An 11969-nucleotide genomic window follows, 5' to 3' on the forward strand; every position below is an offset into this window, starting at 1 on the left:
CCAGCCACAAGTGGCCCAGCTGTTCCCCACTGGCCATACCAGCAACAAGCATCCTACCTGTTTTCCACTGGCCTCACTAGGCTACAGGTAGCCCAGCTGTTCTCCACTGGCTGCACCAGGCACAAGCGGCCCAGCTGTTCTCCACTGGCCTCACCAGCCACAGACAGCCCAGCTGCTCCCCACTAGCCGCACCAGCCACAGGTGACCCAGCTGCTCCCCACTGGCCGCACCAGCCACACGTGGCCCAGCTGCTCCCCACTGGCCGCACCAGCCACATGTGGCCCAGATGCTCCCCACTGGCCGCACCAGCCACACGTGGCCCAGCTGCTCTCCACTGGCCTCACTAGCTACAGGCAGCCCAGCTGCTCCCCACTGGGCTGATGAGCCACAGGCGGCCCAGCTATTCTCCAGTGGGCAGATGAGCCACAGGTGTCCCAAGTGTACACCTCTCCCTGTGGGTCTGACCAGCTTCTGTTCTGGCCTGAGTCTGCTCGGGTGAGAGCTTTCCCCAGGGGAGGCATGTGGGCCGCAGTGGGCCCAGGCAGTCCAAGGTCCATGCCCTGGCATAGTGCCACTGCCAGGGTTTATTGGCTGCGTTGACAGAGAAGAGGGGTCAGTGCTCCCCTTGCAGGGATGCCCTGGGTTACTGAATCAGAGCTCACACTGGGGATAGATTCGGCTTTCCACAAGGCGGGTGAGAAGTGGCTGGAGTCCCCGTCACTTGGAATCTTTGAATCACACCTGGGAGTATCTGAAGAGCAGGGGCAGCTCTAGGGATTTTGCCGCCCCAAGCACAGCAGGCAGGCTGTCTCCGGCGATTTGTCTGCGGAGGGTCTGCTGGTCCCACAGCTTCGGCATGCCTGCGGGAGGTCCGCCGAAGCCATGGGACCAGCAGACCTCCACAAGCAAGCCGCCGAAGGCAGCCTGCCTGCCGCCCTCGCAGCGCCGGCAGAGTGCCCCCCGCCGTCCCAGGCACGTGCTTGGCATGCTGGGGCCTGAAGCAGCCCCTGCCAAAGAGCCGCTCACTCGGCCAGGAGCTGCGGGCTGTGTGGGCAGCACTGGATGGGAGGGACAGTCTGGTCTGTGGGAGGATGCATGGGTCTGACCGGATCCTAAGGAGAATGGGACCCAGTGCACATCTCATGCCCTGTGCACTGCTCTCTCCGGCTCCCTTGCTCCAGTAGGTGTAGGTGGTCTGGTCTGGTCAGCATGGCCCCTTTTTGGCAGTGTTGGAGGTTGCTGAGCACTGGGATCTGTGGTTTAGGGTTGGGGGACAAGCCTGTTTGCCCTGCATTCTCCCTCTTCTCATGATGCTGTTCTGAAGAGGTGCTGGTGGCTGCCAGCAAGCCTGTCTGTGATATACGGGCAATAACAGAAGCTGATGGGCGTGCTTGCCATCTTTCATTCAGGTTAAATGGAAGAAGTAATTAGCTCCTTTATGCAGTAAAAGAGAAGAAACAATAGAAGCCATCACCCAAGGGACTGGCCACAGGGTTAGTCCTGAGCAAGAGGTGTCTCTAGGGACTGACCCTGAACGCAGGGGCTAGGGCATTGACTGGTTGCAGTGTGTGTATCTGTGCTGGTGTCAGGGAGGAAGGCAGAGAAGCTGTCAGGAGCATGGCCCTGTAAGGGATCGGAGACGGAGTTCCTTGGGGCACAGGACAGACTGGTGAGGTAGGCTTGGAAAGTGCGAACCTGCCTGTTGATTGTAAACAAACAGGCTTGCATCAAAGAAATACCTGGCTCATATAATCAGTTTCTCTTCCTAATGGAAACAACCCGGCAAGGCCCAGGATTTTGGCTAATGTCTCAGGCCGAGGGGCAACAGTACTAAGCCAGCACAGCGAAGTCACGGGTCCCAGGGCCTGCACCTGCCAGAGGTGAAAACAGAGGCAACTGATAGTGGCTGGACTAGGATCCTTCTCATGTTGAGCACCTGTATTATTGTGTCTGTCTCAGGGGCTCTCAAACTTCCTTGCACCGCGACTCACTTCAGACAACAAAGTTATGACATGACCCGGGGGAGAAAGGGAGACCCAAGGGTGGGGGAAGAGGGGGCTGGAGCCTGAGCCCCGCTGCCCTGGGTGGGAGTGGAGCTCAGGCTTCAGCTTCAGACATGGGTCCCAGCAAGTCTAATGCTGGCCCTGGCAACCCCATTAAAATGGGGTCGCGACCCACAGTTTGAGAACCACTGGTATCTGAAGCCAATGCAATGACACAGAGCAGAGCACGTCTCCTAGGGTAAGTCTACATAGCAGCAGCGAGTCTCAGAGCCCAAGTCAACTGACTTGTGCTGCAGAGGTACACATAGCAGAGCAGGTGTCCCTGCTCCTGCTGGAGCCAGGCTCTGACACCTGCTGAGGGGGAGGGGCATAGGCCAGCCTCCAGCCCCAGTGAGACAGGCACATGGCTAGTTGTAGCCTCATAGTGCGAGCCGCACAAGCCCAAGCCAGTTGTCCTGGGCTCTGAGCCTTAATGCCGTGGGTTTTTGTACTAGGTCACTCCCCCCATTCTGTGGCAGGGACAAGCTCTCCATGTGCTCTCTGCTGGATCAGAGTCCTTGATCTCTTTGCCCACTGCTGAGATTGGGTTTCTGGGGCTCAGTGAATGGCACAAGCTGCCACAGTTGCTGTGAGTGTGCAGTGCCAGTGTCATATCCCAGAGGGGGAAAGGGTGTGAAGGAAGGCAGGAATCAGGGTGCTGAAATGCCTGACCCTGTCAGGTGCCATCCAGTGAGGATATGTGCTGCAGCAGCTGGTGGCTCTAGCAATCCCTGGGCAGATGCTGTCAGCAGCCAGCTCAGGCCACCTGCCTCTTGTGCGTAGTAAAGGAACCACTGAACTTAGAAAAACTCCTGGTAAAGTCTGTGCGAGAACAAAGTGGTTCTTCTCTGCTGCACCAGCCTGAGCTGGCCTGCAGGCCAGGGCTGCTGGTCTCAGCTGACAGGCCCATCCTTGCAGATTTAAAGGTATAATACATTGAAAACAAAAGCATAAGTTATAATCAAAATACATCGTAGCTCATCTGCATAATTTATTGTCCTCTGAAGAGTTTAATCTATCAACTCCAATAATAAACTCATCAATCCCCTTCACTGGTTGGCAGGCCTGCATTTTGTGGCTCTGAGGAGACGCTAATGTTATGAGCATTGAATTTATCTCTGGAATCGCCTCCTCTGCAGATGAATGCCTTTGACAACATTGAATGCATATTTAGCCAACGCCACATTCTGCAGGGCCAGACATCTTCATTTGTAACTTGGAGCCAAAACCTGGTGCCTAACTGGGCCCAGCTTGTCAGAGGAGTCCAGAGCCTGGGGCGAACGTCGGGGAGGACGCGTTAGTTGTGCTGCGCCTGGGTCATTGGGAAATGGGGACTGAGGGGTAAAAGCAGTGGGATGTGTCAAACTGGATGGGATCCCCATCCACTGGGGCATTTAAAACTGGTCCACACACAAGTGGGGAACCTTCCGTTAGCAATGGCCAGGTTGGATCAGACCCCATGGGCAGATGCTGCAGAGGAAAGTGTGAGAACCCTGCAGGAGCAGATAAGGGATAATCTGCCCCCCATAAAGATCTCGCCTTGGTCTCTAAAAGAGTTTGGTGGAAGCCCTGAAGCAGGAAGTTCAATGTCCCTTCCAAAATTTGTTGTCATTAATTAAGAACCTAAGAACAGCCACACTGAGTCAGACCAGAGGTCCATCTAGCCCAGTGTCCTGTCTTCTGACAGTGGCCAGTGCCAGGTGCTTCAGAGGGAGTGAACAAAACAGGGCAATTTATTGAGTGATCCACCCCCTGTTATCTGGTTCCAGCTTCTGGCAGTCAGAGGTTTAGGGACACCCATAACATGGGGTTGCATCCCTGACCATCCTAGCAATAGCCATTGATGGGCCTATCCTCCAGACACTTACCTAGTTCTTTTTTGAATCCTATTATACTTTTGGCCTTCACAACATCCCCTGGCAAGAAGTTCCACAGGGTGACTGAGTGCTGTGTGAAGAAATACTTCCTTGTGTTAGTTTTAAATCTTCTTCCTATTAATTTCACTGGGTGACCCCTGGTTCTTGTGTCATATGAAGCAGTAAATAACACTTCCCCAGTCACTCTCTCCACACCAGTCATGATTTTGCCAGAAACAGACAGGAGTGGAGGAGCTTTGTCGCTGCCCTAAATGCCAGAGGGGTAATGGGAACATGATGATAATGATTCATGATTTTATAGACCTCTACCATATACCCCCCTTAGATGAACAGTCCCAGGCCTTTGTAATCTCTCCTTATATGGAAGCTGTTCCATACCCTTAATCATTTTTCTTGTCTTCTGTACTTTTTCCAATTCTAATATATCTTTTCTGAGACGGGGTGAACAGAGCTGCACACAGAAGTCAAGGTGTGGGCGTACCATGGATTTATGTAGTGGTATTAGTATATTTTCTGTCGTATTATCTATCCCTTATCTAACACATTGTTAGCTTTTTTCACTGTTGCTGCACTTTGAGCAGATGTTTTCAGAGAACTATCCACGATGACTCCAAGATCCCTTTCTTGAGTGGTAACAGCTAATTTAGACTCCATCATTTTGTATGTGTAGCCAGGCCCAGTGCAAAGAAGTTTTGCACCCTAGGCGAAACTTCCACCTTGCGCCCGCCACCCCCAGCCCTGCGGCAGCTCCCCCCCATGCCCTGAGGTGCCCACCCCGCGGCAGCTCCCTCCCCAGGGAGCCATGCAGCACCTCCCCACCCCAGCTCACCTCTGCTCCGCGTCCTCCCCGAGCATGCCGCCCCCACTCTAATTCTCCTCCCAGGCTTGTGGCACCAAACAGATGATTGGCGCTGCAAGCCTGGGAGGCAGGAGAAGTGAAGCAGCGACCGCGCGTTCCGGGAGGAACCACTGTAAAAAAAACAAAAATGGAGGCACCGCCTTTTGGTGCCCCCAAATCTTGACGCCCTAGGCAACTACCTCGTTCGCCTTAATGGTAGCACCGGCCCTATGTGTAGCTGGGATGATGTTTTCCAATGTGCCTTACTTTGCATTTATCAACAATGAGTTTCATCTGCCATTTTCTTTCCCAGTCACCCAGTTTTATGAGATCCCTTTGTAACACATCACAGTCTGCTTTAGACTTAACTAGCTTGAGTAATTTTGTATCATCTGCAAATTTTGCCATCTCACTGTTTACCCCTTTTTCCAGTTCATTTACAAACATGTTGAACAGCACAGGTCCCAGTACAGATCTCTGGGGAACTCCATTATTTACCTGTCTCCACTGTAAAAACTGACCATTTACTCCTATCCTTTGTTTCTTCTTTGAGTGCTGTCCCTGTGGGTGCTCCACGTCAGATGTCAGTGCGTCCTGGCACCACTGATTGGAGATTTTCGGTAGCAGTGCCTGGTCAGGACGCATGTGCATTGGTAACCGTCTCATGGTGCTGTTGGTGATTCAGCTAGTGCCCGCATGTCCCGTCTCCCTCAATTCCTTCTCAACTATCCTCAGCTGCACATGGAACTCCAACGGAAGTGTCACAAAATCATCTAGAAAAGAGTTAGAAATAGTTATTCGTTAAGTTTAGTTCTCAGTTACTTCATGCATCTGACGAAGTGGGTATTCACCCACGAAAGCTCATGCTCCAAAACGTCTGTTAATCTATAAGATGCCACAGGATTCTTTGCTGCAGTTACTTTATAGTTAACCTAGGTTTCCATTTTAACCAGTTAGATTCCCTAACAAAAAAACAAAACAAAACAAAAAAAAAAGCTTTTGTCACGCAGTTTACAACAGGGACGTTTTCAGATATGCCTGTCTCCCAGGTTTTAAAAGGTGCACTTCTTGCAAAGATGCAATACCAATCTCTGATGGACACTCTCTTTGTGTCCGATGCTTAGGTGAGTCACACATACCACAGAAGTGCACTCACTGCAAAAATCTGAAGGCTGGGGCAAGGAGAGATAGGGACCTCCGACTCAAACTCATTTTAATGGAGAAATCTCTAATGCCTACATTTGACCCTGGACAGACCACGACAAGGAACTCTCTGGGCACAGCCTCCATTGACAGACAGTAAAATTGAGGAAAAGGGCTACATCATCACCAAGCTGAGAATTGTTAAAAAAAAACAACATTCTTTGGCGAGATCTCTGCCCGCAGTGCTGATCTCATCCAGAGGAAGCACCTTTGATGCACTGGGCACTTCTGGCAGGATGAAGGAGTCGAGTGGCAGGCACAAAATGGCCTCCTCCTCCACGGCACTGACTACCCCTGCAAAGGGCTCAGTACCACAACCTCTACCACACAATTGCTCCCCCTCCGGCACCGAGTTCATTGGTGCCAACCACGGAAACGCCAGAACCAACGATTGTGGCACCTAGGAAGGCTACGCACCAAAGATCTTCACCGACCTCACTTCCACATGAGGAGGCGACACAGAAGGATATGGCACCATTTATGTTGGCACCGATCACCCTAACACAGACATCTGACGTGCAAGCGTCATCTACACCCGGATCTCCACTACTCGACACTGTTTGCTCACTGGTACTGACGGCACCAGGCCAACCTGATTCTCCCATTGGCACACCTTTCTCAAGTGATGAGAATGATGACGCAGAGGAGGCAAACTTCTCTTCGGGACACTCCTCCCCCACAGGCACTGAACCTCATTATAGACCCAGGGAAGAGAGCACCAGGGACCTGCCACCATGGCTCGCTAACCCCTGGATATGCCCTCCCATGCCATTTCCTGGCCAATGGCCACAATAGGATCCATGGGGAGCCTACACATCTTAATTCCACAGTCTTCCCTCTTCCCACAGGAAGCCTGTACACTCTGCACCAATGTCAGTACCCAAACCCTCTGAGGTAGCAGAGGAGGGAAAGGAAGAGAGGAATGACACTTCAGAACAGGAGGCCTCCCCAGAGCACAACTCCTCTTCTTCCCCTGACAAAGCAATTATGCCCCCACCTCCTGCTACTATAAATGACTTTAAACAATTTCAGGAGCTATTCCGGTGGGTGGCTCAGAATCAGAACATTCCTCCTGAAGAGGTACAGGAGACACAACGCCAACTCCTTAAGATCCTACACACTTCCTCCATGTCGAAGATTACATTGTCCATCAACGACGCCTTGCTGGAATGGGCAGACATAGTGTGGCAAATCCTGCCACCGTTCCCCCAACCAATAAACGTACGGACAGGAAATACCACGTACCAAATAAAGGAATGGATTTCCTGAACTCACACCCAGAACCAAACTCATTCGTAGTGGAGGCAGTTAACCGATGGGGCAAACAATCTCAATTCAAATCCACATCCCTGGACAAGGATTGGAAGAGATTAGACTTGATAAGATGCAAAGTGTGCACTTCGGCGACCCTACATTTCTGCACAGCTAACTATACAGCACTACACTCAAACTATGACCATGACAACGACACCAAATTGACAGAATTTGTACAGGATGTCTCTGAGGAAAAAAGAGAACAATTTTGGGCCATTGTCAATGAGGGACAGCTTATTGTTAGAACAGCGCTTCAGGCATCCCTCAACGTGGCAGACACAGCAGCGCACACGACGGTGACAGCCATTGTCATGCACAGAGCATCATGGGTTTATTCATTGGGCATCTCCAGAGAACTGCAACACAAGGTTGAAGACCTTCCCTTTAACAGAGATAAGCTCTTCTCTGCTAAGACGGATGTGGTCCTCCACTCATGAAGGACTCTAGAGCGACACTAAGAACCCTCGGGATATACACCCCTCCCCAACTGGAGATGCTGATATCAACCATACAATCAGAACAGAGACAACACGTTGCAGCGCCATATGATGGACAAAGACAAAGAAACAGACCATAGAGATGTCTCCATAACCAATCTCAGACTGCGACCTCCCAACCGCCACCAAACAAACTGCAGTTTTGAAACGTTGGTTGGGGGTCTGACCGACCTCCTGCGACCAGCAGCACCACTAGAACGAAAAACCCAAATTTTTGGTCATCGACTCCAACCATTCTACTATATGTGGAACACTATCACCATGGACCACTGGGTTTTGGAGATCATCCAGATGGGTTGTATCATCCCCTTTACTTCCATCCCACCTACCCTCTCCTCCCATGTCCCTCGTCAGGGACCCTTCTCATGAGCACCTATTGAGAAAAGAAGTAGATCACCCCCTCTACAATTAGGGGCCGTGGAACAAGTTCCAACACAACACAGAGGGAAAGGGTTTTACTCCCATTATTTCCTGACTCAAAAGAAAAACGGAGCTTAGAGACTCATACTAGATCTCAGAAAACTGAACAAATTTGTCCGCACCCACAGATTCAAAATGGTGACACTGAACTCGATCATCCCAGCGCTGGGAAAGGGGGCTCATTCTCAGCCCTTGACCTACAAGATGCGTATTTCCACATTACCATCCATCCTGCTCACAGACGATTCCTACAATTCACAGTGGGACAAGATCACTTCCAATACAGAGTACTGTCATTCCGACTGTCGACAGTTCCATGAGTCTTTGCCAAAACCCTTGTGGTGGTAGCTGCTTATCTGCACAGACAGGGAATATTGAAATTCCCATACTTGGGGGATGATTTTCTCATCAAATAGAATGCTCCTTTCCAATACACATGCCTACCGATAGCTCTGATCTCCAGAGTGATACACAAAACATGAAACAACAAGCCAAAATAATACTCATAGTACCAACATGGCCCAGACAGACTTGGTTCCCTTACCTGACGACACGCATGGTGATCTGCACACCGTTCACTCTCCCTCATCTACAGAATCTTCTCTCTCAGGACAATGGTCAAGTCCTCCACCTGAGACTTCACCTGAAGGTATGGCTTCTTCATGGCGCTGTCCCAACGAACTGGCTGCTCAGAACAGGTAGGACAAATGGTAATAAACAGTAGGAAGCTCAACACACGTACTACCTACCTCCAAAAACGGAAAAGATTTTCTGTGGTGCCAAAACAAACAGATATCTGCAAGTCAGGCACCACTTCCACTGATCATGGATTATTTATTACCCTTAAAGAACTCAGGGCTCGCTACGAGTTTACTTAGAGTTCACCTTGTGGCCATCACAGCTTTCCAACAGATAGACGGGATGTCAGTATTTGCCCACCTGATTACTAAGCGAAAAGACCCAAAAACACCTGACCTGAGCCTGAGTGGGACCCAACCTGAACCAGACCCGACCCTTCCCCCAGTCCTGAGTCAACACCACCACTGCCTTGTCCTTGGAGCTGGGCCTGGAGGCTGGGCCATGCCACAGGCAGGAGGCTGTGAGCAGACACCGCTCAAGCCAAGTGGGTCCGGTTGTTTTCTGACATGACCTGAACCTGACGCTTGGTGTTGGGTCCTCTCAGGTTGGGTTGCTGAGCCCTAAATCACAGCCCCTGGCCCTGCCTGGCATGGGGCCACCACAAGCCCTCAATGCCTGGACACAGGAGAGCTGCCTTATTCGCTGGTGCAGCCGTAGCTGCTGGGGCCCAAGCATTGTTTTTGTTAGGTCCTACATAAATAGTGGTGGGTGTTTTCCTAAGCTATTGCAATGTATAGGTTCTGGTACTCCCAAGGGCTCTTCCTTGGGATAGCAGTAGGACGGGAGCAGGGGGTCACAGCTGGGCTATGTGCGGGATGGGGGTCACAGCAGGGCCATACATGGGGGAGCTCACAGCTGCGCTGTACGCGGGGGTGGGAGGGTCACAGCTAGGCCGTACATGGGGGGGATCACAGCTGGACCATATGTGGGGGTGGGAGGGTCACAGCTAGGCCGTACATGGCGGGGGATAACAACTGGGCCGTACGCAGAGGTTGGGGGGTCACAGCTGGACTATACACAGGATGGGGATCACAGCTGGAGCATACGTGGGGGTGGGAGGGTCACAGCTGGGCTGTACACAGGATGGGGGTCACAGCTAGGCTGTACATGGGGGGGATCAGAGCTGGGCAGTACGTGGGGGTGGGGTGGGGGTCACAGCTGGGCTGTATACATCATGCTGCACACAAAAAGAGGGCACTAAATATTTCAGAGGAAGGAATCTCAGTTCATGTGATTTCTCTGCCAGTGGATTCTAGAGTGAAACTTATAAATTGTTAAAGGCCTGGAGAACTGAGCATCCGCACTGAGCCCCTCAAGGAGCCTCTGAGAGTCGGGCTCCACCCCCACCCCTCTGCTGACTGTGCACTCTGGAGCCAGGACCCTCCCACCCCCCGCTGACCCCTGGCAGTGCCAGCCTGTTTGGTCCACGAGCTGGAAGGTGTTTGGGGAGCCCCAGACCTGTGAGCTCGAGCCAGGTCCCTCTGCTGCTGCCCGCCAGTGTCTGTGTCCGTGCAATGCTGCAGGCCAGGCCCATTCGGTTGCTCAGTCTGTCTGTCTCAGACATGCCCTTCGTCGTGTCTTTCTCCTGCCCCCTGTGCCCCCATGGCGGCTGAATGCCCGGCCCTGCCTGGGGCTAACCTGGGACTGGTGATGAGTGACAGTCCATGCTGATCCCTCTAGATCTGCCTGCTGCCAGGGATAGCCCAGGACTTCTGCGGGGGCCGTGCAGGTTCCAGACGGGGCTGGGCTGGGGGCTCTGTCCGTCCCCGGGGGGTCGGTGCAGGTTCCAGACGGGGCTGGGCTGGGGGCTCTGTCCCTCCCCGAGGGTCAGTGCAGGTTCCAGATGGGGCAGTGCTTGTTGCCTTGAGAAGCGGGGGCGGGGGGGATTGCTCCCACCTCCCTACGCTAGGGACACCCCAGCTCTGCTCTTTCCCCACCGCTGCTCAGTGCGCAGGTGAGGTCCCTGGGCAGACAGGGGGAGGGGCTGGGGCTAGGTGCTCAGCTCCTGTGTGCCAGTTCGTCCTATCCACACTGCTGCCCGACGGAGCCCCTGCTTATCTTGCCCCTGTCTGTCTGCAGTGCCCTCTGGCTCTGGGGTGGGTGCAAGGGGCACTGCATACTATTGACCTCCTGCCCTCTCTGTGTGTTCTCACTCCTAGGTAGATGAAGAGGGATTTCCATGAATCTCAAGCCTGTGACGTTCTCATCAGGTAGGTCCCCACCTGTAACCCTCTGGGGAGCAGCCCTTCGGGATGGCACAGACCTCCCAGGCGGGAGTGAGGGGGAGCCTGGCGGGAGCCTATGGCAGAGCTCAAGCAGGCAGCTGGAGAGGGATGGAGAGATGTGGGTGGGTGGGACAGTGCAGAGCCTAGAGGGGAGGCTGGGGGACGTGAGCTTGCTGCAGTGGGGGAGTGGGTGGCTGATGAGGACTGGAATGGGGGGTGGGGATGGACGTGCCCGGAGCAGTGCTGGGAGGGAGATCCAGTGAAGGGTCTGAAGAGGAAGCAGATGGGCAGGCTGAGATGGGGCCAGTGCCGGGGTGAGGGAAAGGGCCTGGCCTGGCCCAGGCTCTGAGCAGCCAGGAGGGACGGGATGTGGTGGTATTTGGGCGGGTTCTAAAGGAAGCAGAGATGGGATCTCTGCATGTTGCACGTACACGATGGGAACTGACTGCCTAGGAAGGAGAACTGCAGGAAGGGATCAGGGGTCAGAGGGGTCACAAGGTAAATAGGAGTCAACAGTGTGACACTGTTGCAAAAAGGCAAACATCCTTCTGGGCTGTATTAGCAGGAGTGTTGTAAGCAAGACTTGAGAAGTAATTCTTCCGCTTTGCTCCGCGCCGATTAGCCCTCAAAAGGAGCAATGCCAATGTTCTCAAACTGTGGTCCGTGGGCTCCGTTCCATTGGTTCATGGACAGTTCCCTTTAAGCTGTGCGCCTGGGCGGCCACACATGAGAGAATGAAGGGCCACTAGTTAGGTGCCTGGACCCTGGAGAAGACGCACATGTAAGGTCAGGTGGTGGCTGTGACGATGTGGTTCTGGCGGGACCCAACTGAGAGTGCCAAATCAGGACCAATTGCTCAAACAGGGCAGTCACAGCCCAAGGCTGGGGTTTTTCCACCTCTAAGGCAAACCAAA

The sequence above is a fragment of the Chelonoidis abingdonii genome, chromosome 1, assembly GCF_003597395.2.
Source record: "Chelonoidis abingdonii isolate Lonesome George chromosome 1, CheloAbing_2.0, whole genome shotgun sequence".
Taxonomy (NCBI): Eukaryota; Metazoa; Chordata; order Testudines; family Testudinidae; genus Chelonoidis; species Chelonoidis abingdonii.